The sequence below is a fragment of the Falco peregrinus genome, chromosome 5 (genome assembly GCF_023634155.1).
Source record: "Falco peregrinus isolate bFalPer1 chromosome 5, bFalPer1.pri, whole genome shotgun sequence".
Lineage (NCBI taxonomy): Eukaryota > Metazoa > Chordata > Aves > Falconiformes > Falconidae > Falco > Falco peregrinus.
In genome coordinates, this window is record NC_073725.1 from 19,314,744 (window position 1) to 19,342,059 (window position 27,316).

Here is a 27,316-nt window from a genome sequence, read left to right on the forward strand (position 1 = left end):
ATTTTTGTTTTGGTTTGATTTGGGTTTTTTTTCAGGTTGCTCCTGTTCTTTAGCACATCACACTGTTTTACACGTAAAGCACAACATGGCCTTAAAGGGGGCAACTATCTCACACAGATTGTGAGGGGAACTGATCTGACAGCAAATTACATTACACTCTTAACTCTGGTGGAGAGCCTCCTTATCTCTTGAGCAGCGTTCATGACCAATGTTTGTCGTTTGCTGCTTCTCTAACTGAACAGGTTAATAAAGCTGGGGGAAGAAGGAGGTTAAACACAGCTGATCACTGTTTTACAGAATAATAACTAGCTTTTCTTTTCTTTGCTTTTAGTGCAATTCTGACCTTTATATCTATTTCTATATAGATTACAGATTTTGAGAATTAATCTGTAATCTGCCAGGTTCATCCCTGTTTAGGTAAGACATTTTTTTTTTTTCAGGCTTTTCTCTTAATTATTCCTGGTGCAACAGTGTTTAAGATGTGACTATCCACAATACTAGTGGCCACATCTTAAAGACATTATATTGTTTTTACACTCTTTAGACCCAGACAATGTCTCTATTAGAATCATACAGTTGTTTAGGTTGGAAAAGACCTTTGAGATCATCAAATATCGCCATTAACCTAGCAGTGCCAAGTCCACCACTAAACCATGTCCCTAGGCACCACATCTACACGTATTTCAAATACCTCCAGGGACTGTGATTCCACCACTTCCCTGGGCAGCCTATTCCAACACTTGACAGCCGTTTCGGTGAAGGAATGTTTCCTAATATCCAATCTAAACCTCCTCCTGGCACAACTTGCCTTTCCTCTTGTCCTATCGCTTGTTCCATGGGAGAAGAGACTGGCACCCATGTCGCTACAACCTCCCTTCAGGTAGTTGCAGAGAGCGATAAGGTCTCTCCTGAGCCTCCTTTTCTCCGGGCTAAACAACCCCAGTTCCCTCAGCCACTCCTCCATAAGACTTGTGCTCCAGACCCTTCACCAGCTTCATTGCCCATCTCTGGACACGCTCCAGCACCTCAACGTCCCTCTTGTAGTGACGGGCCCAAAACTGAATGCAGGATTCCAGGTGTGGCCTCACCAGTGCTGAGTACAGGGGGAAGATCACTGCCCTAGTCCTGCTGGCCACACGATTTCAGGCACAAGCCAGGACGCTGTTGGCCTTCTTGGCCGCCTGGGCACACTGCTGGCTCATGTTCAGGTGGCGTTAACCAGCATCCCCAGGCCCTTCCCCACCAGGCAGCTTTCCAGCTGCTTTTCCCCCAGCCTGTAGCACTGCCTGGGGCTGGTGTGACCCAAGTGCAGGACCCAGCACTGGGCCTTGTTGAACCTCGTACAACTGGCCTTGGCCCATCAGTCTGGCCTGTCCAGATCCCTCTGCAGAGCCTCCTGCCCTCTGGCAGATCAACAGTCCCCCCCAGCCTGGTGTCATCTGCAAACTTACTGAGGGTGCACTCGATGCCTTCGTCCAGATCGTTGGTAAAGATTTTAAACAGGACTGGCCCCAGTGTTGAGCCCTGGGGAGCACCACTTGTGACTGGCCACCAGCTGAACTTAACTCCATTCACCGCCACTCTCTGGGCCTGGCCATCCAGCCAGGTTTTTATCCAGTGAAGAGTCTGCCCATCCAAGCTATGAGCAGCCAGTTTCTCCAGGAGAATGCTGGTAAACTGAAGCCCCCCATGAGAACAAGCGCTAGCGATCATGAGACTTCTCCCAGATGCTTGTAGAATGTTTCATCTGCCTCTTCATCCTGGCTGGGTGGTCTATAACAGGCTCCCACCAGGATATCTGCCTTGTTGGCCTTCCCCCTGATTCTTACCCATAAACACTCAACTCTACTGTCACCATCATTAAGCTCTAGGCATACAAAACACTGTCTGACATACAGGGCTACCTCACAGCCTCTCCTTCCTTGCCTGTGACTTCTCAAGGGTTCACAGCCATCCATGGCAGCATTCCAGTTGCGTGAATCATCCCACCATGTTTCCATGATGGCAACTTTATCACAGTTTTGCTGCTGCACATGTCTTCCAACTCCTCCAGTTCATTGCCCAAGCTGCCAGCATTGCTTTAGATGCACTTTCCTGTCACCATTTTGTGGGGAGAAGCCCTAATAACCATGTGACAATTCTCAAATGCTTCTGTGGTTTCTAACACAACTTGAGTGGGAACGACCTTAGCAAAGGTAAAGCCCAACCTTCTTCTACAATTAGACTTTCGACTGGAGGTCTTAAAAGAGCAATAATTTCTAAGTCTTTTTGTAGTGATGTACTGATTTGCATCACTTCATGTTTATGGCCCTGAGTTAGCAACCCAGCCTGGCAGGTGCATCCACAAGAGGTCTGAGGTAGAAGTCAAGGGCAGTGCCACTCTCTGGGAGGTCCTCAATTGGCTTCCTCTATATTATGGTTAAAATGCAAGTGCAACATTTAGGCATTGTGGGTGGTAGGAAACCTTGAAGTCCCAAGGTTAATGTATGTTTGTAGTCAGCTCATTGGAGGTCAGGCTTCCTGGCCAGTTGAGCCTCAGACTATACTGCAATGAGGTAGGGTGGGCAGCAGGAAAGAAACATCGAACTTACACAGATGCTGTAGCCAGCATCCTTTTCTAGACATTCTGATGCAAGATGTTAAACAGTATTCTTGAAAAAATAAGGAAAGAAAAATTGAAAAATGGTATCTGGTTGAAAAGTATCAACATACTAGTGTAGTATCAAGTTATTTGATACCGCAGGTATTCAAAAATATACCTACAACATACCTGTAAGGTATGTCTGGGCCTGATGTCAGTGGGAGCCTTCTCTCAAACTGTTATGTTCAAAATATGCATGTCAGAGAATAGTAGATGTTCTAGAAGCAGAAATTAAGAGGGCAACATGTTCAGGGAAATGTCAAAAGGAGAAACTGGTAGTTGGTGAGTACTCTGGGTTACAGGGGTTGACTGGCACAGCAAGCTGTCTTGTCTTCACCTCCAAATCATTTGCCAACTTCATTCTCTAGGTTTTCATGTGGTGTCCAGTCTGTACAGCAGCACTGCTTATTTACCAGCCATTGCATTGGGTTGCATCTATGTGCCCTGACTGAAACACAGAACAGAGATGCGCTGAACATTACCAAGACCCAGGCTCCTCACTACATGACATAAATAGCTGAACTGAAATACCTCACAGTCTGTATGATTGTTCTCTGTCTACTTACAGCTGGTGTGATGGTCTTCTCTAAATATTCTGGTGTTACTTTTGAGTGTTAAACCAAGCCTACAGCTCCATAAGCATGTTTTACTGCTATTCTTAATATTGCTTTGGCAGGATTTCTAGAAGGTAAATGGGGATTCTTCTTGAGATTGCTTTTTGCTTTTTTCCCCATCTCTGTCTTTTCCTGGATCCACTTGCTCACCCATGAAGTACCCCAGTCCCCAAGCATCCCTTTTGCCAGGACACCTTAAAGGCAGATGTAGGTCTAGTGATGGTTGAACAGTGAGAGGCACACCTGTATCGAAAGCCTGTATTACCCGCATCTTACTGTGGTAACTGAAAATTGTCAGCAAAGCTTGTCTGGTTTTCTCGGTATGCTGGGAGGAAAGCTGTGCTTTTATACTTTGCTTTAGACAAAGAGCTGCAACGAAGACTTTGCTTGGTAAGATCTTGATGGGAAACCGCTTTGTGCTAGTGAATTTGTTTCTGATTCATATGACTCCTATGCTGAGTACTGTAACTACCCTCCTGCAGACGCTATGTTTGTCATATGTCTCCTCAGAGCCACTCATACTTGTAAGCCAAGCAGTTCCTGGGCTCTTAGGTGACCCTGAGCCGTTGGATTATTAAAGCTCATAAATCCTATTGAAAGACTTCAGAATTTCCTCAGCCTGATTTCTTCCCTACAGTACTCTCATATGTGTAGGTACTGCACATTCCCCACAATGAATCACAGGTCTCAAGATAACCAACTCACTATGTTCCCTGCCTGGGACTCTCCTTCCTCCTCTTTTTCTCACCATTTTCTCTCTGGCCCATCCTAACACCACAGCTCACAACATTCATGCTGACTCTCTCTTCTTACTGCTCTTCCTCTTACTCACCACAGCTTGTTTTTTCTCTTTTCCCTAACGTGCACACCACACATATGTTATAAAAAATACCATGATGATGTTCCTACATCAGAGATGTTCTTCTGTCCAGAGCAACTGAGCTCTTCTGCCTGAATTTCTCAAACTGTCACAGCTTTTGGAATGTTGTCTACAATATGACTGTCAGGATACCAGGCTGAGCCCCATGTGTGGCCTTTGGCTTGCTTTGGAACTTCCTTTTCTGAGCTCCCAGCCACCCTTCAGCCTGTGAAACAGTCCACTGTCCCTCCAACACTGTGTTCTGAAAGTCCCCCAGTCCTCCTGCCTATAAACATATATTAAGGAAAAGGGTACAACAGGAAAGACCATTTGCACCAATGCTAGATGTCAAAGCTAGAGTTCAAATACCTGCTAATCTTCTTTTGAGAATCACAGCTGAGCAGGAGCTACAGTTTCTGGTCTTAGGGGGGGACCAGACCACTTTTTTTTGTGGGGTGAGGAACTCCACACCGGAATATCTTTTTCAAGATACACAGATACGGCACATCAAACAGTTTGGGATTTCTAAAAGAAACTAAGGGGGGGATTTGAAATGTCAAACACAAAGAAATGATGCTTTGCTTTCAGTGGGAAAAAAAACCCAACCTTCCTCAGCTCCTCTAGCAACAGATTATATTTTTAAAGTGTCGTTCATTGATCTTCCTCCAAAGAGAGTGTCTTAGATTTAGGTACCTGATCTTAATCCTAATGAAGTCCATTGCAAAATTCTCACTAACTTCAGTGGGAATAGCATAAAGCTTCATTTTTTTTAATGAAATTTGAGCTACCAGTACAAGCTGTATACAAATTGCTTGGTTAATTTTCCTTTTTGTAGCTGGCATAAATATTTCAGCTGTTCCTGAGACATGTTTGAAACTAGAGCAATTTGGCTATATTTACATAGTGTCAAGTGCCATTTTAAATAGAAACGCAGTATTTTTAAGTCCATCTGCAAATTATGCATGATTAATTTGTTTGTAACATGTAGGACATAAAAATGTAAAATGTTTTAGAAAACCCCAACAACTGAGATTGATCACTTTTACAGGAGATTATGATAGAACACATTGAAAGTTAGTGCATTACACTATTGTGCCTCATTCGGCATCATTCCATAACTCCAAAACACAACAGACTTTATATGCTAGCTTTGTTTCACTGAAAAATTACTAAAGGCAGAAGAAAATGCAGTCATGCAAGCTTTTATTGATGTATTAAGTAACACTGCATGCTTTCTATTACAGGAATCTCCTGTGATTGCAGAACTGCGTGAAGCTCTGTATGTTTGTCCGACATCACTTACCTCTGATCTAATGTCAGTTTTTGAGAGTCACTAAGGTGTTCTTGATTTCTAAGTGAAACTGAGGTAACATAGAAAGTGGGCTTCACAGAGAACAAGTAATATAAACTGTTGTCATGTTTCAAAGATACCTCCAGCTGAAGCATTTGGTGTTGCCTGTTGCAATTTTGTGTACATATAGCACACTTATGATTCACTGATGCAGGGTAGTCCTATTGCACCAGAGCATTTTGCAGGACCAGAGTGCTGGAGAGCATGCACTGGGGGTTAATTAAATGCTTTAGTCAAGAAAGTATTTGAAGAAGTAGGTCTTGTGTCTTTTTTTTTTTTTTTTTCCTCCTGATTACCACTGACATCTGGCTGTGCAACGGGCAGAAAAAGGTGTTGGAGATCTGAAAAGTTTGTCTCGTTCTGCCTCTGCTTAAAGATGCAGCTTTTGCTGATTTCTGTGAGGCTTAAATGGACAGTTATCCCTGTGCATGTTTACAGCTCAGCACAGGCAGCAGTAAACCATTGCCATGGTTCCCCACATCTTAGATACTATGATCCATGATTGTGATTTTTCTTTCTACTAAGAGAAGTCCTGAAGAAAGGATGTAAGGTGCATATTCTGTTAGATTCGTATCTGACCAAGAAGGTCTGAGGCGACTTCTCAACAAAGGGAGGTAATTTCATGCAGTGTTTGATGCTGCTCACCATTCTCAGTTGAAAAACTAGCTGCATGATACTGGGGTGACACTGGTTGGTTTTCTTTCTGGAGTATTTCTTTTGGTGTTGCTGCAGCTGGCATCTTTTAGCATTCAGTAACTTGCCCCAAGCACATCCTGCCACACAGGACAGAGTGAACTGCCAGGACTATAGCTTGGATGAATTTTTGTCTGCTTACAGATCTGATGCATAGCTTCGACGCTTCCGACCCTGAAGACACACCAGTATCCCAGCGGTGGGAGACAAGCTGTGGACACGTGGCTGTTTTACATGTTCATTGTGTCTAGTGACTGGGGTAAGGTTTTGAAACATTCAGTCCCCTCACCCCCACTCCTCCTTGTAGGCGAGTTGCAAGCCGTCTAGTGAAGGCGTGACTGAGTACCGCTTTAATGTCCTCATGCAGCCGCATTCTCTCCCTTAGCTGGGTACCCTTCTGGGGAGGGAGGGGATGATGTGCAGCAGCCAGGTGAAGTCCTCTGCACTTCAGTGTGTGTTCAAAATAGTTTTGAACTATTTGATATAGAATAGCTTGATAGCTATTTTGGGAAACGAACTTTGGTCCACAGTGGAGATGGCTGAAAGAAACACTTCAAAAGTAAAGAACTGGTCCTTCCCCCATTGCCAGCTGTAGCATGCTCGTGCCATTTATGGCCTTTCTGCCAGTCTTTTTGCTTTCAGATGCAACTTGTAGGACACGGTGTAGGAAACGTTAAATAATGACATTAAACGTAGATGGAGCCGCATGTGACCATCCTAGGAGTAAGCCACATCAGGACGTGCATTAGCAGAACAGGTTTTGGTGTGCCTGGCTGAATGCCTCTGATCACTTGAGGCGTGCACCCAGAGGCTGCTAATGCGCACCCCGTTGTGGTTCATTGCTTGCTGTATTCTTCCAGTCTGATTCTGTTCAGCGGTCCCTGGTAAAAGCAGGTGTTTGCTTCTGAGGGGAAAGAGGGATTCCAGGGGTGCCAGGATAATTTCTACTAAAGCAAATGTTACCTCCCAGCCTTCTGTGTATTTGTCTGTGTTTGACTGGTACACCTACATTTCGTTAATTCTGGCAAACTGTCTTTTATAACAAGGGCTTTCTGAAAGTACATGATGAAAGGAGTGCATTTTTAACTGTTTATTTTAAATAAGAATTGTCTGTCTGTGGGAGTCGGGTTATTTGTATCACTGTAGACAGAAATGATCACTATATTTCATAGGACCTTGCTGCTTTGTACTTATTGACTGTTTATTTTTCATGTGTAGAATTACTAATTGCAGCTAGTACCAGACGCTTCTGTCTCCTTTCAGGTTATTGTAGTAGAGGGCATTGTACCAGATGCATGGCTATTCACAGAGCATGCATTTCCAGCAGCTGAATTGCTGGATCTGCTCTAAATGATCTATGGCAATTACATTTGGCGTTGTACAGCTATAATTTTACTGCATATTAATAGTCACCTAGCAAAGAGGTAAATGCCCTTTTCTCGGCTGGGTGCAGAACGAATGCCTGGATGTATTCAATTGGGTAAAACAAGGCTCGGTTTTTAAATGGATAGCAGGGGTTTTATGTATTGGAAATGCATGTGCTGGTGAAATGTCTGTTTGCCTCTGCCTCAACGGTGTGCAGCGAGGCTCCTGGCGAGGCTCCTGGAGAAATATCATCGAGCCAGATCCCAGATAGAGACATGCTGGGGAGGGGGAGGGGAGGGGAAAGGGGATCATGTGCCATGTGCCCCATTTTAAGTGGCTCATCTGCTACCACCCAAAATCTGCTGCAGTCTTTTTTTTTTTTTTTTTTTTTTTTAACCCCTTTCAGCAGCTCGGCAGATCAGTGCGGATGCTATCAGGCTTCACCCGCAAAAACAATAATTAAACCCACCCTCCCCAGACCGTCGCTAAAGCTGTCCTCTGGAGTCAAGGGCCCATTTTCTTCCCTCTTTTCTTGGGGGTGGGGGCGATGGGGAGTGGGTGGGAGCAAATAGCAAGGAATCGGAGGAGATTAACGAGCTTTCTCCTTATTAGCCCTGCTCCGGTGCTTTGTCTCTGCTCCTGGCTGGGGATGGGCTGACGGGGAGGGCTTGGGGCGGGGGGGGGGGGGGGAGCGGTGTGACTGGAGGGGTCGGCGTGCGGGGAGCCACACGGACGGACGGGCCGACAGCCAGCCAGACCGACAGACATACCCACCCCGCGCACAGGCAGCCCCCCGGCGGCCCTCCCGCCCCGGATGCCCCCCGCCCCGGCACGCAGCGGGCGGCATGTGCCCGCGGGGGGGTTGGGTGGGGTAAGGGGGGGCGGCGGGCGCGCCATGGCGGCGGGGTCCCCGGCTCCTGCGCGGCGGCCCTTGGCGCGGCCGAGTCAGCACCAGCCGCGGCGGCGCTGAGCGCGGAGCCGGCGAGGAGCGACAGAAACGCGCCGCTGTCTGCGGTCCGAGGCGCAGCACGCTGCGTGGGCGGGGAGAGAGAGAAAGGGAGAGGGAGAGAGTGGCAGGCAGGCAGTACGGCGGGGAGCGCGGCAGATAAAGGACGGGCGGCAGGCAGAGAGAGCAGCGAGCCAGCGGCAGCCGGGCAGGCGCCCAGAGCGACGCGCCAGCGAGGACGGGCAGCGGCAGCGCGGCGGGACCAGGGCGAGGCGAGGAGAGGGGAGCCGGCCCCAGGCGGGGGTCGGGCGGCGCCGCCGCGGCCACCGCGCCCGGCCAGCCCCGCGCCCGGCCAGCAGCGCAGCGCGGCGCGGATCTCCTCCGCGGAGGAGGCGGAGGCGGAGGAAGAGACCATGTCTTTCAGGAAGACAGGCACTGTACTGTAACAGCAGCATATCTGCAGCAAAATAAACAAACCAGCCAACCAAAAAAACCAAACAAACAAAAAAATAACCCGAGCCACCAAGACGCTGGGGGCAGATCCCGTTTGCAGGCAAGGTAAAAAAAAAAAAAGCAACAAAAAAAGAAAGAAAAAAAAAAACCAAACAAAAAAACCAAAAAAGCCAAAGCAGAATCTGTAGACATTCGTGTGGCGTGATGTTCTTTGTTGTTGCGATTTCTTTTCTTTTTTTTTTTTTTTTTCCTTTTCCTTCCAGCATGTGTTTTCTGTCATTTCGTTGGAGCCATTCGCCCCCTTCCCCCCCTCCAACCCCCACCCCCCGTGATCTTTTAATTTTTGAGGTCAGGGCGGCTGGAGCATGTGAAGCGAGGGAGAGGGGAAATAGGAGCTGTGCATGGAGACGGGCTTTGCGTTTATTACATGCGATGTGCAATTATTTATAGCAACCGCAGGATTCCGACTCTTAAGATGTGGTATTTACCAGAGGGGGAGGGAGAACAAAACAAAAAAAAAAAAAAAAAAAAAAAAGGGGGGGAAAAGGGATATCATTCATAGCCTAGCGGGGCAGGATGGTATCGGTGCCGGAGCCGGAGCCTCGCATGGGACCTGGGAGCGGCGGGGTAGAGGTGGCGAACGCCAGGTAGGGCGGCGCGCAGGGCTCGCGGCTGCGGGCGGAGGGCGGCGGCGCCTCTGCAAACTTTCCGCGTCCGTCCGGCGGCCGGTACCTCCCGGCGGCAGCCGCCCGTGCCCCGGTGCGGGCGCGGTGGCGGGGCTGGGGCGCGGAGCCGGTGGCCGGGAGGGATGGCTGAGGCTGGGGCGCCGCGGAGGGAGCTGCGGGAGCGGGAGGAGGAGACCTTCCTCCGCCCAGTGGTAGTTTTAGCTAAAATGTATCAAACTGTAAAACCCTCAACTTTTGCTCGCGGATGTGCGAACACCGAGGGATAGGCTTTAAGAAGCCGCGCAGTGCTGGTGGGAAAGCCTCGGCTGGCGTGACTGGCATTGTTCTTACGGGTGGCGAGGTGAGGGCAACAGATTACTTGATGCTTCCTTAGCATATCTCTCTCTTTCTTTTCTTCCTTTTTTTTTTTGTTTGTTTTTGTTTTTTTCTTTTGCATGCAGTGAAGGAGGATCACACTCCAGGAGTTACAGTCATATTGTTAGGTATCTTAGCTGTCTGTTTTCATGAAAAAAAAAACCCCAACCAGTTAATGTTACTCCACTTAGTGTAATTCTGCCTACTTGTATGTGTGTGCGTTTCAACGATGTGGCTTGTAGATGTAACCAAGACGTGCTCATCCAATGCAGCCATTGCGCAGTCTTGTTTAATTGTCGATTTGGGTTTTTTTGGGGTTGGTTGTTTTTTTTGGTTTTTTTTTTTTTTTTTTTTGGTTTGCATTCATTTACCGTTTCAGCCAGCGGGGGGAACACACTCAAATTTCGGGTGCGTTTTCCTGTGCTAGGTGTGTTTTTGCGCCTCTGCTCTCCCTCCTGTCTGCGCTTCCAGGTGTGTGCGGGTTTGCTCAAATTCATCCTGCTGTCGCGTGTGACATTGCTGTAAATGTGCCGAGAGGGGAAACAAAGGCATTGAAGAGCGGCACAAGTGTTTGTTGATCACCTGTTTGACTTCTCTACCATTGCACAGAGCTAGATGCATGCCCGGTGTGCATTCTTCTAAATGGCGTATGTAAATTTTTAGGCAAGTACAAAGCCATTGAAGCTGAGGGTGATGGGGAGGGGAAAAAGAAATACTGTAAACTGACCTGCAACTTTTCAGTCGCATAATTTAACTGCACGCTGATTTTTTGTTTTAGCAGTCTTCGTCACGGATCGAGGCAAGTTTGTGTGCACAATTAGGCTTGCAAATTGCTAATCTCGCACTGACTTTGCCTCTCAGTTCCCAGCTGGGCATGGTTACCTTGAGAGCTGTGGTATCAGCACTGTCAGAGCATGCTCCGGTGGGGAGATCGGGTGTGTTCTATTTTTAATACTGTTTAATGAAGATGCTTCTCACTCTGCAATATGCGAAGCATAATGGAAGAGCAGAGCGATGATTGGTTATGGATACTGGAAAAGAAAAATGCAAAGGTAAAAACGGAAATCCCTCAAATATTTCTATTACATTAATGAAAGAAAATGCAGCTGTGCAGAAGGGTGATCGATTAGTTGGTTTTAAATCGGACTGGTGGCGTCTAAGATGATTTAAAAAAAATATCTTAAAGTTGTATGAAACAAACTGTAGATAGGAAATTATTTTGTGCTGTTGATAAATCTGATTGTATGTGGGTATACTTAAGTTGAGGAATATTCCATTTGAATTCTTTTTTCAATTTTGAAATGTCTTACAGTGGAGTAGCGCTAAGGAACATCTTCAAAATATTTTTTTTGTCTTGTGCTAACCAGTTTTGATGATTAACTATTTATGTTCTTATTGGTAGCCTCCTGAAGCAGTGATTTTGAGTTTTTCTTCCTTGCAGTTAAAAGTTAATTAAGCTGATATTAAAAATCATTCTTGCATGTAATGCTCGCAGAATGTGAGCAGCTGTAAACCTCTTGCGATATTTGTGTAAAGGAAAATACCTATAGATGACTACAGCGTGTGCCGTTATGCAAGATGTATGTAGATACTTTTGAAGAACTGCCTTGTTTAGTTCTTTGTATCTGTAGTCAGAAATACATTTATTAGCTATCCGCAACAGTCCGTGCACGCAGAATCATATAGAGAAACTTGCCTTAATTAAAGATGTCTTCTGTAAAACAACTGTATTTTATCTCTGTTGCCTACAGTTTTACTGGATGATGGTCTAAGAAACGGCTGAGTACCCCTCCTGCAAAATCATTTTTCAGGCAATTGTTTCTTTCTGCTCTGTGCTAGTCCTTCTGACTGGCCCAGGGCTAAGTATGCCAGTGAGGGCTGCTCAGGCGGGTGTTGTGCTGCATTGTACCTGTGAAGGAAAAAATACATAAGGGTGATAGAGGAAACACAATGAGATTTTTAACACAGGTGTAACTGATAGAACTCAGAGAGAGAGAACAGTGCAACAGTTGCTTTGAAACTTTATCCTGCTGTGGTAAAACTGTGGGCCAAATCATGTTTTCCTGACAGTGCTGCTTTTCCTGTGGGCTTTACCGGGGTTATTTGCATGACTGCAGTAAACTGGACTTGGCCTGATAAATCACTGTTATTAAAAAGAATTTCTGGAAGTACATAAAAGAAACCTAAGAAGTTTTAAGATCCGATGCATTCTTGGCTTCCTCCCAGGTTATGATTTTAACAACTAACTTTAAACTTGCAATGAATAGGGCAGGGGAAAAAAAAGTGCACTGATTCTAGGATGGCGTGCTTATAGTCAGTCTTTCCTTCTGTAGGCATCACTCTTCCTACAGTCAGTGGGAGCTTTATGTTTGGAAGTGTGTCTGGTTTAGTTCAATGGTTTTATGAGTGCTAAAGACAGACACAGGGACAAATCTCCAGCAGCTGTAAATTGGTGTAGTTCCATTGGTTTTAAGAACAGTATAGATTTACACCAGCTGATGATACGCCCCTCTGCTTGAGACATACAGGATCTGTAACTTGCTTTGAGTGGTATTATTGATCTTGATGGCATTAATTTCAGAGCAGGAAAATGATTTTGGCAGATTGGCAAACCCTTGTTTATAGGGACTACTCAGGAATGAGTGGCTTGATCCAGTGAGTGCTCCCAGCTCAATTTATTTGCTCAGTTGTAAAGAGAATTTGTAACTTACGTAACTAATTAAAGGAAATGCTATTTGTGTTAAGTAATCTATTTTCAAAAATACCACTAAAGGTTGGCCAGTTGAGAAGTAATGTAACTACCGTGCAATAAACTTGCAAAATCATTTTGTCCCCTGTTCATTCATTTATTAGATTTCAAGTTATGTATTAATGTTCTTAGCAGGTAGTAAGTCAAGCAAATGGGTCACTTTTTCTTCTAGAAGATTGAAACATTCATCAAACAAGTAATACATGACAAAGACTCTGTATGTTCCAGTGGAGAGCACTTGATTCTGAAGACTTAAAAGTACTGTGTGTGGACACCTTTGTATGGTAACATGCATTTCTAGGGTGCATTCTATTTTGATGACAAACTGCAATCCAGGTAAGTAGGATTTCCCCATTTTAAGGCTGGGTAAATTGAATTGCGGATAAATTAGGCAAACCATGTGAGGTCACACATCTAGGTTGTTGTTGGTGTTTTTTTTTATAGTTGTGAAATGAGACCTATTCCAGTCTTCAGCAGCACAGGTCACCCCCCTGGATGATAAAGCTGCCTGATTAATTCCTGCTTTTTGTTTTGTTTTCTAATTTTTCCGCTTCATATATGAAATGGTGACTTTTAGAAACATGTAGATGTAAATAAATTTACATGTTACAAATATATTTTTACATAATAATTTAATGATAAGCCCTTCTAACAAGGAAATGCCCTCAGATCAAGTGCAAGGAATGACTCGTGTCTGGTCATGTTGTTTTGTTGTTGTGTTTTTTAAATATATTAAACATGCCTATAAATTCAGGTAGATATACTGGTTACTGTTCGTGGGCAGGGTATGTTTTTCATGGGTTTAAGAAGGGGGCTTACACCCAAGTCAGAATAACAAGACACTGTGGTTTGCGCGAGTATGCCAGTGTGCACGCACACATAATTGATTAGAAAAATAAAAAAAAAAATACATTCTTCTCTAAAACTACAACACTTTCTGCTTTAATTAAGACTCATTTTTTTGATAAATAACATCTATGAGGCATTCTTGCCAAGTAAGCCCTCATTTGTCAGTGAAGGTCCAAACCGCTTAGTTATAGGACTTAAGAGCTAAACTGCTCTTAATTTTCTTCAGCGTTTGAAGTAACTCCAGTTTTAGGCTCCACATTATCTCGTGGTGGTTTTACAGTAGGTAAACTTGATGATGCACTATCAGTGGCCCTGTGTAAGAGTGCTCCCTATATCTAGAGGTCTCCTACATTTTTCCTTAGCTTAATTTATAAGAATACCTAATACTGTAATACTTACTGTGCGGCATATGCAGTCTAAAGTTAAGTATTGGATTAATGCCAGGGGAAGAGTATTGGAGCTTTGTGTCAGCTTTAGGAAAGAAGCCCTTAGCAAACACTTTCATAATATCTTATCGCAATTGCCCTTTTCCACCTGTTAATAATGTTGCCAATATTTACTACTGCTTCCTTTTTCACTGTTGTGGTTTCCAGGCTTTCAGGTAATCCATCATCAGTACACTTCTTTATGGTTCCTTGGAAAAAGGAGTTGCTGAAAAGGTCTCCTTCCACTCAGATGTGTTGGTTTTTAATTGTATGGTGAGATTTTTAAGCTATGTTAGATCATTCCAGATTCCTAAGTAATAAGCTGGTATATGAAAATGTTACATCACACTTCCGCCCCCAACTTAACACTTAAATTCCCTTTTACTGAGAGGAAGAAGCAGACTAAATACGGGGAGAAATACAAAGAAACAAGGAGTAAACAACATAACATTTTGCGGGAGTGAGTTCATAAGGACTGTTCAGGTGAAGCAATTGCTACTGTGATAAACATTGTGAAAAATACGAAAATACTAGACAATCCACAGGTTTTTCTGTTAACGTTGAAGATGCTATGAAGTGTGAGAGAGTGATAATGACATGCAGCATGACTTAGCTGAAATGCAGAAGGCGTAGTTAGGCAGTGACAGCTGGGAATTTGAAAATTATGATTTGGCTATCCAATGACTTTCTGAAGCAGGGGGTTTAGAGTATTTTCTAGTCACTGGCAATATATGGAGGCAGTAACTACGCAAGACTGTTCTCGGGGCAGACATGTTCACATAGCATATGTTGAAGCATGTAAGGTGAGAAGTGCATTTTTATAAGTGAAAGAAAATGTTGCTCACAAAGAAACTAGGAGTCTTTTATGCTTCTTTCTCCAAATCAGATGTCTGCTCTTGATCTTTTCAGGCCAAGAGTCACAGTTAAGAAGAAGAGTACCATGGGAAAGCAAAATCCTATGACAAGTATTCTTGTAATTTAATGCTTTCTGGTATATTTCTCATTTAGTCTTAGGCAATACTATGATTTATTTATGAGCTGATAATACAGTGCCTGTGTTAAAATTGTCAAAGCTTAGTGACATTGTCTGACTGATAAAACTGTTTTCCCTCATTTGGATGCCTTCAAGCCTTTGAGTCAGAGAAAAGCTTAAATGGTCAGCAAGACGGTGTTAAAAAGATAATCAGCAATTAAACAAAAAACCCCAAACCTAACAAAAGCCTCTACACCCCTTTCCCCACTATTAAGTACTCTGAGAAATAATAATAAAAAAAAGTCTTTTGTTTGCAGTCTATACTAAAACATAAAAATCAAATATATATGAATCAGCTACTTTCAGGCTTCTGTTTTATCCCAGTCTTTATGGCCACACAGCAGTGATTTTACTGGATTCATCAAATCATCAGAGCCAGTTTTATGTGCTATGAATTAAATTCTGTCATCAAAAGCATGCTTGAACAGCTAATAATTTTGTCATTAATTAATCCTATTGCAGTATTTTTATTTTTATTGCCTCATGAGTTGAAGTCTCCCTGTGCCTTCAATACAGAAAGCATTTTGTAAATTTTCATTTTATCATTAACTATGAGAGTCAGATTGTCATGCTTTTTTTTGCAGGGAGTGCGTGCATCTTGGTTTTGGTGACTTGCAGAGCTTCTCATGGTGTAATGCTTTGTCTGCTGTGAGGAAACTTAGCACAGTTGGTTCCTGAGTAAAGGGAGGTGGCAAGGCTTTTCAGCTGAATGAAGCTAATGCAGACAAACTGTAGTGATTAGAAGCATGTTAGAAATACAATTCCATCGTTATGTAGTTAAATGCTCCATGCTAATTAATATGGAGTTCAATGGGAAGTTTTACTGGGTAGCCGACTTTGGTGGTGATGCTCTCGTGAAATAAGTACAGTGTGATGTGCTTCTGGAGAATATGCCTACTTCGTGCTTTTTGGATGTTTGTGCCATTGAACTTAATTTGAAATGCTTTGCCTTCAGTTGCACAAAAGTAAATTGTAAATTGCAGTGGCTTAAACTAAACTTTAAGGTTTTTCCATTTTCAAGCGACTGTTCCATTTCTAAATACACTGCCATTGGCATAACATTTAGAATAGTTTGAATGAGTTTGCTTAATGTATTATAAAGTATTTGTCATGGAGTCAGAAATGTTTATTGTGTCATAAAGGCTGTAGGAGAAACACATCAAATAAATTGGTCCACTCTAAAGGTTCCCTACAGATTTTAACGTAAGCCCGGGAAATGTCTGGTAGCTTTATTATTTGTGTACTTTATAAGCCATGAAATCTGAAGTGAGGAGGTCAGACTTTCATGCTTTCGGGTTTGTTCCTTTAAGAAAAATTCAGAGCTTTCTCCTATCGACAAAATAAAGAATTGTGAATGTAGATCTGAAAGGAAAGCATAGTGAGTAACTTAAGGCATCTTAAAATGCTGTGTTTCATAACATATGCTATTATGAGGAAATTGATAATGAAGCTATGTTTAATTCAGGTATGATTTTTGAGGAACTTTAATTCATAGAAAACAAGTCTAACTGAATTGGAAAATGCATTGTACTTACTAGCTTTATGTATCTCAATGTGCTTTTCCACTATGGTATAGCAATCTGTTTTGCATCTGAGCAGCGAAATGGAGTGGTCTTTATTGACAAGAACTGTGGCAAGCAGCATAAGAATCCTGTTAGATAATGAAGACAATGAATTATTACTGATGGATAATGTAACTTTTGTTTAATCTGCATACTGATAAGAATGACAGCATTTGAAAGAAGTCCTTGAACGACCCGCTTCTTGAAGCAATCATCTCAAAATCAGAGGCTGAGGGAAGGGAGTGGTGGGGTAAGGGGCGTAAAGGAGGATTAACGGCACTAGTACTGCTTGTAATGTGAAATCAGGTTATGTGGCATCAGATGTAGGAGGACGGCAAAGGGAAGGAGGGCTTTCAGGAGGTATTCTCTGAAGATTAAGTAACTGGAGTTTTGAATTACCCTGAGAACATATATAGACGTGTAGCCTCCTTTCAGTATAATTTGTTTTCTGATTTAAAAAAAAAAATTATTAAAAATTTCTGATGTGTGCACTGTGATCCCTGTCTTTGCGTGAAGGATCAGGACAAAGTGACTACTCCTCTGCAATCACACTTGATCTCCTCAAATCTGAGGTTACAGGAATTGTAAATGATTTACGTCTTCTGATTTTGCTGTTGCGGTATTGCTCCTTTCTGCCACCTACCTGGCAGAAGAGAAAAAGGAAGATAACGAAATTGTTGCCAGGGTCTGAGGGCAGCTACAAGGCAGCGGGCGCTGGGATGGTGCATCTTAGCCTGGCTTAATGTCAGTGTGTGAAGCTGGTGGGTGAGTCCTGGGGAGGCATGCAAGATCGTGGGCTTAGTAGTATGTAGCCAGTTCTATGAGAATAAATTGGTTTCTGTCCTTAATAGCTCTTGTCTTGGCATGCTATAAGCTCATAAATTAGTTAGGTATTTACTGAAATAGCATAATGTGCCCCATGACTACATAAACTCACACCTTTCTGTAAAGGGCTTTGTATTAATGGAGAAAGATTGGTAGAAAAGAGCAGATTGAGACACAGATCCTGATGCAGATTTTGGCTACCTGTGGTTATGCTACCGGTAACCATGTAGCCATAGTCGTGGGGCTGTGGTTTCTGCAAGACTCCCTGTCCGCTCAGTCTTTCGTTGTGATCGTTTCCGCAATGCGGGAGGAAGATGCGGCAAGCACCTACCTCTTTCAAAGCCCGCATGTTTCTTTGATGTGTTTGTTACTCCTCAGGGTTTTTTTCAGGAAGGAGAACAGAGAACGTAATTTGTACTCACGAAGGCTAATTATAATTTTTCCTCTGCAGATAATTTCTTAGAGAGCTGTATGTTAAAATAATTGCTGCTGTTTTCTACATTAGTTATGTTCAATGTCCAGGCAGTGAAAGTCAAAATGTAGATTCTTTTGGCGCCTATTCCTGTTTGTGTTTATTTAATAACATACACTTGTGTCACATCTTTATTAATGTTGTCAGGTACTTCAAAGCCATCTGTAATAAAACTATCTGTATAAGAGTGTGTCAGAAAACAAGACAGTAAAATATAGGTACTTCTTAACAAAACATTTTATTGATTAAACAGCACCATTTCAGTATGTGGAAAAATGAAATCTGTTATTACTTCAGTACTTTGAGGGTAACTGCAGTGATACCTGAGTCTTTGGCTTGCCTAAAAAAATGACAGCAAACCGAGCAATTCCGTTGTGTGTTATGTCAAATTCTATGGCACGGGAACGTGCTTGCTAGATTTGCATTGACTTGAGGTCACAACAAGAGGAGCATAAGTGACCCAAGTACTTCTGATGCATAGTTAAATGTTCCCCTGGAATGTAATGTCATTTATTACCTATGCTCAGTAGTTGGAATGAGGCTGGCAGGTAACATACCAGCGCCTCTCAGAACATCAGCTGCATGTACAAGCAATTTTGATGTCTGTTCACTGCCAGACAGATGATTTTAATAAAAGGAATTCCGAGGCTCCATTTTTTTACCTCTGATGGTTTATTTTGGGGCCAGTAACTTGAGGTGCTATTAAGCAGTGTAAAACTGGGAAAATGGAGATAATTTCAAGTAGTCTTACAACCTCAGCAGAGAAAATAAAAAATATGGAGGGGAGCTAATGTTCTATTCTTCTGGCAACAGCAATGTGTGTGAAGTAAAGCACACTGAAGTTAGGAGACTTACTGCATCCTTAAGTGTAATGTACACGCAAGGGATCTTCCTTAAAACCAGTCCGTAGCCCTGATTTAAAGGTTGCTGAAAGCGCAGGAACTGAAATATTAGAGGAATTCAGTGCAGTCCTAATAGAAGCTCTTTCCATGTTTTGTTTCTTGATGTATGTTTTAAGCGTTTATGTCTCTGCCTCGTTCCTGCCTGTTTCCATGTATACATCGTTTGTCTCTGTTCTGCTCCTTACATCATCTGACCATTCTTCATACGGGCCCTTCGCTTTTGTAAGGTGTGCCCCTAGTGTGAACTTTCCTCTATTAAACTGACCTTTCTGACTTTTCTTGGGTTTTCATCATTTGCTCGCATTTCCCAGCTTTTTCTTCTTTCCTCAGTCTACATCAGTTGCCCCTGTTTGAAATGGCTGAAAACTTTGATTTATTCATCATATAGTACTGCACTTTAAAAAGTAATTTAATTGTGTTGATATCTGGACAGTCAGTTTATAACAAAACATGTAATATAATGCATATTATCGTTATTCAAAATATGCAGGTTCCCAAATCTCTTGGACTTTGTTTTGATGCCTCTTAAGGAGGGAGTGCCAAAACAGCTCTGATTGCATCTGTGAAACAAAAGGGTTTGTGCTGGAATCAAGAAGACCTTGTGCTTTTGAACTTCTTCATGTGTGCAACTCACAGCAGTGTCCCTGGGTCCCGTTGGGGACCACAGAAACGTGTACATTTGAAGCTCCTGGAATATATTGCATTCTAAAATCCCAGTCTATTTATGTAGGGTTTTTTTTCCCCTCAAATTAGTAATATTTAAAATAAATTTAATATTTATCAGCTCTTAGGAAATAAAGCATAATGGAAATGACACAAAATTAAGTGCCTTTGACAGTGTGTGTTGCCGAAGACTTTTTTTACATGTTGGCCCTGTGCCCTTTCAGATGGGCTGCTGTCCGTGGTGTGAGCAGCAGGTATTAGCACCTAATGCAGTTCATTGGCTGCAGTTTACTGTGTTACTGGGTTGCACAATGAAAAGAGGGAAAAATGAATGGTGTTCTTACATGGAGAATTATTACATATTTCATGTCTGGATGCTTGTTGAATAAGCTTGGAAACTGCACCAAAAGCTGAAGGTTACATATTCTTCTCATCACTTTAATTATAATGATTGCATAGCCACAGATCCTGGTCAAAAGTGGAGGAGACTGATTTTAAAGATAGTTACGAAGACATCTAGTTGTCTGCATTTGAGGATCTATACTAAATCATTTTTGTGAAATGCATAGGTAGAAGCCCCTTGTAAAGACAGGGAAGTAAAGGAACCGATGGCTGAAATTTCTCACTGAAATGGAAGACTGATGTATTTGAAGGAGCATGGCTTACTGCTGTTGTCTGAAAGTTTAATGTTTTATTTTCTTTTAACTGGGAATCCAATCTTTCCCCACCCCCCCCCTACATTTTGTTGAGAGGTACATGTGTTTAGCTGCCAATTACAGATTTAATTCACTTCTTTGTTTTTCAGTAATCTGATTGCCATTAGGGCCTAGTTCCCTAACAGTCCGCTGTACTGTCAGTTTACTATGAAAGTACCATTCTGAGTATTCCGAAACCTAATGGAATGATGGCAGCAGTCTGAACTGATGATGTATATCAGTTATGAACTGATTTATTTATATATTTTTTTTAATGGGTTGATCTCCAGACTGGTGGACGGTCAGTGCTGTTATCTCTCGAGCAGCACTGAAGTGAAGAAATCTCTCACCACTGAAAGACAAAATTCTGTGCTATGTGGAGTCATTCCATGTTTCAGAGGGATGTCATACTAACAAGTCATTTATTCCATGAATAACGGTGCCAATACTCCTCCATGTACTCAGTGATAACTGAATCCTTTAGTTCAGCTTTTTGATAAGGAGGTGATGTTTTGATTTTTTAACAGCATATGTGTATATGTCTGTAATATCACAGACCTGGAATGCAGTGAAATGGACTTGTGTTTTCCTGTAGCCTAGGTTTAAGTTGACTGAAGGAAAGCTCTTGCTTTTATTGACTTAATTCTCTAGTCTTAATCCTTGCAATTAAAGGTATGAAAATGTTAGTTCATATAACCTTATTGCTGCAACTCGGAGAAATCTGCAACTGGATTCTGTTTCTGTAGCAGGAAGCTGATGTTGCTAAAAGATCCTTCCAAAATGTGCATTCACATATTTTGTGGTCACTTAAGTTTGAGATATGACATTTATATCTCTGAGTAAAGCTAAGCCTGGGATGTTTCCCAAATGACTGCATTGCCGATCTGCTGCTAAACTGCCTTTCCAGTGCAGTGAATAGGAGAACAGCTAGATTACATTTGCAAGATAGACAGGCAAAACATTTATTTTTAGCTTTCTGCTAATTCAGACATTGGAACAGGTGAACTCCTGTTATGTGGCACAGGAAGCTGCTATAAAAGTAACGTTCCTTTGTGTTTTTAAGCCCACCAAAATGACTGTAGATGCAGAATGCAGTCTTGACAATCCCCGTGCTTGTGCTCACTAGTGTCAGCTAAATGAAAAGAAACTATTGATTAAAACATTATTTTTTCTGGCATCCCAGTAAAGACAAGATGTGGTGAAAAGCAAACAAACAAGAAACCCCCCAAGTTTAAGACGAGGAGGAAGACGCTGTAAGAGTACCTGGCTCTGTAGGAGACCTTCCTCCACTGATGCCTGGCTGTGAAGTGTGTGTATGGGGAAAAAGTTCAGCAGTGGTAAATGGGCCATTGGAGACCTTTTCCTCTCTGCCCCACATAGCCTATAGGTGATGGGTGTGATAGTCATAAAATACCTGTTTGCTTCAAGAAACAAAAGGAGACCGATCCTTTTATAAATTGGCTAAGTAGTCTGCCAAGAGAGAGGATGCATTTGTTGGGTCACTAGCAGGTAAACAGGGCTGCTGCCTTCTGAAGTATTTGTCATATAGACAGTGAAATACCATGACAGTTTTTTGTCCTGGTTTGGTTTTTGGGTTTGTTTGGGGTTTTTTTTTCAGGAAGGGCACAGATTTTCAGTACTTCCAAATGCCTGCCTGAAGTTATTGGAATAATTTTGAGTTACTCTTTTCCAGTAAACACCTTTAAAAATATTTGTCTTACAAAGGGGCTTTTCTGACAGTGGGAATAGCTACAAATTCAAATGCTACAGATAGTATCAGTCGGTGAGCTGTATGCCATACCAATACCCTCACAAAACCCAGCTTTCCCCAAAAATGCGCTTTCCAAAAAGCAAATGGGTATGTTGTGAGCAAGTAACACAAAACACTTTCAAGAGGGGAATGGTCTACTATGATGCAGTAACTCAGAGAAAGGTATTAGAGCAATAGAAATCCCTATTGTTTATTATTCCTCACATTTTCCAGCACTGAATTTCCCTTCCTCATGCTCAGCTTTAAGAAGCATGGATATCCCTTGGGAAGGAGAACAGGCAGCCAGCCATCTCTCATCAGCATGAAACTTTTAAACAAAGATTAATTTGAGGATTGAACAGAGGAAGAAAACGAAGGAATGGTGGTGTTGTGGTGGGGTTTTTTGTTGGTTTTTTTTTTTTTTTTTTAATGCGCTTTCAGCACCATTTGCGCTCCCCAATGAAAAGTAAGCTGTCCAACAACTAACTGCAGTGATCCAAAGTACGTCTGTACAACATGGTGGTGGTTGTACCACAGGGTAGACAGTGAGGATAAAACCTGTGGTATAAATGAATATTCCCAGCAAGGCTTTGAAAAGCACTGGCAGTGAATTGTAACTTGGGTAACAGAAGCAGACTAGAAGTTAAATTGAGCTGATTGTCCTTACAGATTGCCTTCTTCAGTTTGCACAGATACTCTGTAGTGTGCTTTAATGGGTGTACAGCTGAGGTACTCAAGCCTCAAGATACCCCAGAGAAATACTCCTCCTGTGTAAATGAAATAAAAAAAGATGGTGTGAGCAGTGTAGGCACTGCTAATCAGGCTAGTAGAAGGAAAATGAAGAACAGCAGTCCACTTTCAATGCTGTGTTTGTAAATAATGAAAACGCCATCACGTCTGTATTTAGACGCTGATATGACTGCCTGTTTTTCCCTGTGTTTGTCAGTGTTACAGTGCAGCCTTGCATGCTGCTTACTTCTGTTCATTACTCTTAGGAGATGAATCTGAGCCATTATTATAAATTACTTGTAAGTGCTATTTCAGTTTAATTAGATTTATAGCAGAATGGATCATGTAGACAGAATTTTGCATAAACAAAAGCATTTCTCTTGCACTTTCACTTTTTTACCTACCATGTTATAGTAGTAGTTCCTAAAACGGTTTGATCTGGAGGCTACATAATTGTAATGTGCTTCAGGAGATCGTACAAAAGAAGCATGGAAGGTTTTTTTCTGATCATTAATGCTGCTGTTAGAAGTGCTGAGCTTCTAGGTTTCTTGTCACATGCCCTGTATCTTCATGTATAAACAAAAAGTATTTGTAAATATGCTTACTGTTCATTAGTGGCTCCTTTTCATACATGCATGTTCACTACCTGCCACAAGAGTGTCTGGGTTTAAAGGGGGCACTGTAGGATGGAAGGCACTGGAGAACTGTAGTGAGGTGCATGTTGGTCTCTTGTCCAAGTAGCAAGCAATAGGACAAGAGGGAATGGCCTCAAGTTATGCTAGGGGAGTTCAGATTGGATATTAGCAAACACTTCTTCACTGAAAGGGTTGTCAGGTGTTGGAACAGGCTGCCCAGGGAAGTGGTTGAATCACCATTCCTGCAGATATTTGATAGACCTGTAGATGTAGCACTTAGGGACGTGGTTTAGCGGTGGACTTGGCAGTGTTAACGGTTGGACTTGAGGATCTTAAAGGTCTTTTCTAACCTAAACAATTCTATGTACCTGGGGAAAAGGATGCTGGTTACCCTTCTAGATCTTGTTTTGACCAATTTCACTGCTCATTTAACCTCTGTATTCCTCAGTGTCTCCTCACCTGGAAGGAAATGCTCACTTTTTGTGCTTATTCCCGCAGTGTGTTGTTTCTCCTTAATTAGTGATTGTGGCATTTCAGCATCTTTTATAATAAAGAGGCACTATAGGAGTATACATTTTGCCTCTGTTGGCAGATACAATCAAATTATGGTACTTTCACAAGTTAGTTCAGTCACAGTTATTACTTCTGGGTATGCCTTCAATCCACAGTGAATATGAAGATGCTCACTTCCCTGTTGCTGCTGTTACTCTCCACTGTCACTGTTGGGTATTACTGCCTTTATTTAGTAATTCTTTTCCAGACAAATCATGCAATAACAGGTTTCTGGCAGTTTTAGCAAGTGACAATGTTGAAGAATTTGCACAGTTACAAGATAAACAGAATTTGAAAGACAAGTCACCATGTGGTGTGGTTTGTGGTTTTTTTTTTTTAAAAAAAGAGCGTCACAACCATGTTAAAGTTTAAGATTTTTAGTACCTGAGGCAAAGCTCAAATGAATAGATAGGTTTCTTTCAACTGGTTTATTTTGTATTCTATGTGTAGAAATATGTGCTTATGTATAGCAGGTATTCAGGGTTAGCCCTTGCCAGGATAGTTTTTCAAACAATGTGTTGGTTTGTTGTTTTTTTAAAAAACCTGATGATATGTACAAGTAAAAAGAATGCATCCACAAATGACAGATTTGTGTTGCGTGTAGCTTTCGCTGAAGTAGGTAGTTTATTATTTTGCAGGTCAATAGACAAAACATTTTGAGGGGGAAGCTTTTGAAAAAGTTACAAAGTAGAATTGACCTGTTTTGTTACAGGCATGTGAATTTCCCTCTTGTGCCTTTATCTTTGTGTAGAGTGTTTATAAAAGGTCTTCCCCCTTTAATAAACAATAATTATTTATATTTCCTTGTGCTAAGTTCCATTCGATGTTTCAAAAATACTAGTTTTCCTGATAGAGCTGTGATTCTAAAATAATTGAAATTTTAAATGAATCCTTTATTTATGTGGTTTATTGTTGGAATTTAAATGTTTTTCTAAACAGCTTTTTAAGTGTGTTATGATAATATATGATATTGTAATGATTGCATAGGTATACAATAGAATTTAATTGCCTTTTACATCTCTGTTTGGACTTTATCTTGAGACACTTACTTTGCATTAGAATCTGTTATTTCTCACTTGACAGGGTTTTTCTGGAGGGAGGCTGGCATACAGAAGTGTCTTAAAGCCAGACCCTGTCTGGTTTGCTGTGCTCTGTGTGTGTGAGAGGTCCTGGCTTTTACCTTTAAAACTTCCACTGACTTCTGTGGCATCACAGTTTCACACTTGGATGTGGCCTGGACGTGACTGAAGTTTGTGTACTGAGACAACCAATTCTTCGTGTCACTGGCTTATACGCTGCTTAAATCTGTGGCTTTTGGGTGATAACATAATTTTTCTTTTTTCTTCTTAAAGCACATAATCATTCTCTTATAACTGCTCCGTGCCATTAGCTTTAGGCTTTTTTGCAGTCTTTCTCCTTGCCGCTGTAGGTTCACTGTGAGGAGCAGTTTTGACTGCTGTGCAGCAGGTACCCAGAGGCTGCATCCCCTGTTTCCCTGCTTGTCCAAGGAGATACCAGCCATGGATGAGTGGCTTGGACAAGTGTGTTAATTGCTCTTCCAGTTTTGTTCTCAACATAAAAGAAGGGTTTGATTTAAAACAGGAGTTATACTTCTTTCCAGCTGCCATGGAGCATCGTGCCTCTCCTGGTCTCCAAGTTTTTTTCTAACTACTGGAAATTTTAGTTTTCTGCTTGCTGGAGCTAGCTGCAGCCAGCTTTTTTCTTTTTGTTTTTAGTAACACCCTGTTTCTCTGTCCTTAAGTTCCTTTGTGTTTTTTGATATTTCTGATACTGTGAGATTATCAGTTTCCTACACCTCTGTGAACCAGGGAACACCCCTATGCCTGTTCTGTCTTGCTTGTCTGTTCCAGAGAAGCTTCCCTGTTATAGAGAGTTCTTTGTTCACTTCTTTAATAGTTTCTTATGTTGTCAAAAATCTGTAATGTGTTTTAAATTTTACAAAAACCAGATGGCTAGAGGCATAAATTCCAAAGCCAGTTTTGGTAATAAAATAAGCCTGTGGCAGCAGTAAAACATTAATGTATTTAGCATTAATTTGCTCTTTGAGAGGTAAGATTGCCTGATAAAACCTTTTATATTGGCCAGTATAGACAAAAGACAATGCTTTCCTGCTATGGTGAAGTATAGATTGAGTTACAGGATGTTGTGTTGGTTTTCTGATTGTCTGATGAGAATGTATATTCATCATCTAAACAGATAAAGGTACACTTGCATTCAGTAAACTTGTCCATAGTGTGTCAGAAGCATAGTCTTCCATGTGTGTCACTATTTAGCCTGCATGTGTATTTCTTTAGGACTTAATGCTCCAAAAAACTTAGTTCTGATCTACTAAAACAGTTGTGAATGTTTTATTGTTAAATTATGTGCGTGTCAGTGGTTACAGGATGTCACTACCCATTTGTCCCCAGTAGGATGATACTCAGCTGACATTAGCTTCCACAGAACCATGTGAAAATAAATACGACTCCAGTCATTGTTCAGTGACTTGTTTTGCCTTGTTTTTCTCATGCCCAGATTTCTTGTATGTATAGATGATATATATATGATGCTCAGCTGTGCTTCACTGCAACTAAATTTTTGCATTCACTGTGATCGTGAGCATTAAAATAGTGTGAAGATAGAAGGAAGGAATAAAAATTATTAGGTTAACTTTAACCAGGTAAACTAATGGCATTTCTGGTTCTGAAAAAAATCACATTTACACATCGGTTACATACATGTGTAATGTGGCGTTTGCCAAAAAAGAGAAAACAAAAAATCAATATAGTAATATCACTTTTCATTTTAAAAAGAGGGGCCCCGGTCAGCTTCTTTTGTTCCTTTATTTTATAAATATAGTCAAAGATTCTGAAGTATCAAATAAATATTCAGTGCTTTCACCGAACTGGAGCAGTAAGAAGTGTCCACAGCCGTGCATTTCAGGAGAGAAAGGGGTCTGTGAGTTTTATGGTGCATCCTTGAGATCAGACTTCCCCAAGAGACAGTCCATATATGAAAAGCAAATTGAGTCTCTTCGTTTCCTATAGAATCTCCTAAAGGACCAAGAAGACAAAATTGTGGTAGTTTTAAGGTTTTTTTTTACCATGGCCAGTTTACATCTGGAACCAATAATCTATAATATAGGAGCAAACCCAGAAACAATGAAAGCAAGCTCCAACCTGAGATACTCTCCTGGGAGGTAATTTTGAATCTGGAACGTAGTCAGAGAAGTGCTTGGCAGAGGAACTAAAGACCATTGAAAGAAGTTTTATGTTGTGTCTCTTGAAACAGAAATAAATTTAATGTACTTAAATTATCCCTTCAGACCTCAGGCTTTATATTTCTATGTAATTATTTTCTTTTATTTTTTTGTTTTCCCTTCCTCCCCACCCCCCGTCTGAATTGTAAGAGATTCTAACTAGGTATATGAAATTCATTCTTGTACAGTACTGGTTCACATACTTGGATTGCTACAAATATTTAGCATAGTAAGTCAACAAGCCTTACTCCATA

At 41.8% G+C, this 27,316-nt stretch overlaps 1 protein-coding gene across 20 annotated transcripts in view; it reads left to right on the top strand.

Annotated features, from left to right (window-relative positions):
* Positions 1 to 6,296: 6,296 nt before the first annotated feature.
* ARPP21 (cAMP regulated phosphoprotein 21) overlaps positions 6,297 to 27,316 on the top strand; it is a 146,143-nt gene continuing 125,123 nt past the window's right edge. For 4 of the 20 annotated variants that reach the window (XM_027793719.2, XM_027793724.2, XM_055806482.1 and 1 more), the window contains exon 1: positions 9,582 to 9,948. The gene's annotated coding sequence lies outside the window, so the exon portion shown is untranslated. The other 16 variants (XM_027793725.2, XM_027793726.2, XM_055806485.1 and 13 more) reach the window with 8 other exon arrangements.